Source organism: Sinocyclocheilus rhinocerous, unplaced genomic scaffold (genome assembly GCF_001515625.1).
Source record: "Sinocyclocheilus rhinocerous isolate Xijiao unplaced genomic scaffold, SAMN03320098_v1.1 scaffold100, whole genome shotgun sequence".
Classification (NCBI taxonomy): domain Eukaryota; kingdom Metazoa; phylum Chordata; class Actinopteri; order Cypriniformes; family Cyprinidae; genus Sinocyclocheilus; species Sinocyclocheilus rhinocerous.
Genome location: NW_015624543.1, coordinates 1151908 through 1155283, shown reverse-complemented (window position 1 = coordinate 1155283; position 3376 = coordinate 1151908). Strand labels below are relative to the sequence as shown.

At 37.0% G+C, this 3376-nt stretch overlaps 1 protein-coding gene across 1 annotated transcript in view; it reads right to left on the bottom strand.

Moving 5' to 3' along the window:
• Positions 1 to 2590, bottom strand: part of LOC107741938 (histone-lysine N-methyltransferase EZH2-like) — a 27901-nt gene extending 25311 nt beyond the window's left edge. Inside the window, exon 1 of the mRNA XM_016554757.1 lies at positions 2230 to 2590. The gene's annotated coding sequence lies outside the window, so the exon portion shown is untranslated. The remainder of the gene's footprint in view (positions 1 to 2229) is intronic.
• Between the last annotated feature and the right edge of the window lie 786 nt (positions 2591 to 3376).

Below are 3376 nucleotides of genomic sequence, written 5' to 3'. Positions count from 1 at the left end.
GCCGATTTTTCCTCAATTTACAACCATCGGCATATCGGCTATATAAGGAAAAAGGCCGATATAACAAACCGATGGTTTATTATTTAACTGCGTGAAGGCACTGAGCTGTATAATGTCTGTTGCATAATCCTAGCGCTGCTGTCTGCACTTTAATGCTAATCAAATAACAAAAAATCGCACACTATTCTTGACTAAATAACTTTTGTAACTTTCATATGTGTAGCGGACCTCATCTGAATGATGACCAAAACTTTACTGATGTTTTATTAAGTTTATTGCGTCCTCACTCACTCCAAAAAAATCACCATAAGAGCTAAACAAAACACAGCACAAGAAGTGCACATTAAACTCTCTCTCTCTCAGTTGCATTATCATCAACATACAGTGAATTACACAAAACACTTATTACAACTAACAGTAAACAAATATATAAAGATTTCATGCCTTTTTTAATACACTGACAAACTTTAAATCCGAAGAACTGCATGCTTTCATTACCCATATAGCTGCTCCGTAGACTACAAAACCAGTCAAAATAAGAGTCCCGCCTTAGTAAAGGACATCTCATACATATTTTAACTTAAAAATATATATATTAAAATGTATACAAAAACAAATTAGAAGATAAATCAAAATAAAGTCTGTTACAATAAAGAAGGATTAATATGTATTTAATTTTACAGTAATTTTACATTTACAGTGAAGTGTTATTTTACATTTGTTTACTTTATTTCTGTACCTGAAAACTGTTAAACCTACCTAAAAAGCAGTGTTTATTTAATATGTATCTTTGTTCTGTTGTATTTATGTAGGCCTGCTGAATGTTAAATGGATCCAATCCATGTTCATTAGAAATTATTTGATGATGCAGCAATAAAAATGCTAGTATAATTTAATGCAGGTGTTTTTGAACTTTGCTGATTTAAAACATGATCAAAATACTATTTTGATGCCAAAATTTCAAGTAAGAGAGAAAGTGGCAAATATCGGTATTGGAATTGGCCAATAAGTGTTTGTTAAAATCGGTATCGGTCCCAAAAAATCCTATCGGTGCATCCCTACTAACCATACATCAATAGTATTATTAGAGTCTCCTAATTTATTTCTCTTCATTTGAAACTTCTCCTAATTTGAAGCATACCTGAGAGCTCCTTTAAGTCTTCTGAGCTATGAAAGAGCAACAATACTTTCCTCTGAGAACTACTAGAGTGTAAAAGCCAACTAAATTGATGTAGAGATTACCTAACATGCTGCGGATATGTAGGCTGAATATGTAATAGAGCAGCCGAGACAGTGCGATACAGTGACAAAGTGTCATTTGTAAGTTCACAGGTTTTCCCTCCTACAAGTTCTCCCAGTCATCTCAGCAACACAAATTCACATAATCTAAATGTAGTAACGTGAGAAAACTGAACAAATAAGAGGTAAAGGAAAATGAATGCCCCTTTTGAACCACGAATAAACTTTATATGACCCAGAATATGAAGTTCTGAGATTGCATTATGTACACTTTTATTCCCAAATCTGGGATTTATGTTATCCCTGGTGTAGCTGTGACAGGTGTATGAGCTCATTGGCGCCCCTGCTGGTCTAACACACACATTGAAACGACGCCTGACTGAAAACTGAAACAAAACCTTATAACACGTTTACTCGGGTTTACTCACACTACTTCACAAAATCAGCAAGTATTGTAATGACAAATTAGAAATAAACACTGAAGAACTAATAAAAGGTTGACAACTGAGATCCTAAAAAGATTCAACCAAAAATGAAAACTGTCATCATTTACTGTCATCGAAACCTGACTTTTTTTTTTCTTTTGACACAAAAGGAGATGTTAAGAAGAATGTCAGTCATCATTTACGTTTAATGCATCTTTTCCAATACAGTGAAAGCGAATGGTGACAGACTGTCATTTCTTTCATCCCCTTTGTTTCCTTTCACGGAAGAAAGAAAGAGGTTTGAAACAACATGAGGGTTTGTAAATGATTACATATTTTTCGCTTTTCTGTTGAATTATCCTTTAAACTTCGTTAAGTCTCGACAGTAGGGTATAACATGAATGACTAGTAAACTGTCTATAATCTAACATGACTGCTGTCTTTGCCGTGTTTCAATGTAAAGTTAGTCGCTAACTGGTTAGCTGGGCTGTCTTAACCAGAAAGTAAACGTGGTTTCACTAACACTCAGACAACTGTCTCTTTAGTGTCTTCTTCTAGTGCCTACCTGAAGGAAGAGACCTGTCCACATCCAAACAAACGACTTTTCTGTTAGTCTGTCAGCGCCGTCCCTACGTGAAGATGATCGGTAAACTGAGCTAGCTAACTCAGCTAGCTCGCGGCAGAGGGTCCTTTCACCTCCGCGCGTCCGCGTTACCAATACCGGCGAGCCTCGATAAACAAAAGACAGGCGCTTAATTCGTCTTTAGTTCTACGAGTATCTGTTTGGCCAGACGTCTACTTCTCTCTTAACCACAGCAGACTGTAAGCGAACTGAAATAAATTTGAAATATATGTAAATTAGTAATATTTCCGTTTCTCCAAATATTCAAACCCGCTCAGTCTGTCGTTTATACTCAGAATTCGCCGCCCACCTCGCTCACTGCAGAATCAACGAGCGCCAAACAGATCAGCCAATCAGAACAAGCCATGTTCGAGCTGTTCAATGTTACGATTTTCGATTGGATAGATCCTATCGGGGATTGGGCGAATCGGATGCGTGACTGCAGTGGGGGACATGTGAAGAAGTTCTCTTTGTTCTTGATTTTGAACGAATACATTTTTGTAAAATTGTAAAAAAGCGCGCAGTATGCCAGTGTTCGTCTTTGGGTTTTTAATCATTGCCGTGAATTATGTCAGCAAAGAGCAGCAGTTGTAATGTGTTTGCGATACAGTATAATGCAAAGATTTAAGCTCACGTTACTTTCTTTTAGTACAGACAGAAGGAAAACCATGCTGCTGTTGTGGTAAATACTGGGAGAAAACAGTTCCATACGGTCAGTAAGTCGATAGTCAACATGTTATTCTATTTTCGCATTGAACTGAGGGACTTCCTGCAGACTGTTTGGACTTGGGTCACCCGGTTCATTAAGTACCACCCACTCCCAGAGAATCTTCTTCTTCTTCTTCTTCTTTGGAATTTTTTGGCGAAACCATAGGCACATACCGCCACCAACTGTTTCTAATCATACATGGATGATAGTCCCGCCTCTATTCATATTTTATTTATTTATTTTTTAATTGTTAATTTTATTTCGGGCTCACCCAAGCTGTATTTCTGGCTGCTGCGTGTTCAGTTGTTCCCATGCCAAAAAACCCAGCTTGTGTGTTCCCCTATTCCTTTGCTTTATTTATTTATTTAACTATCAAATTCG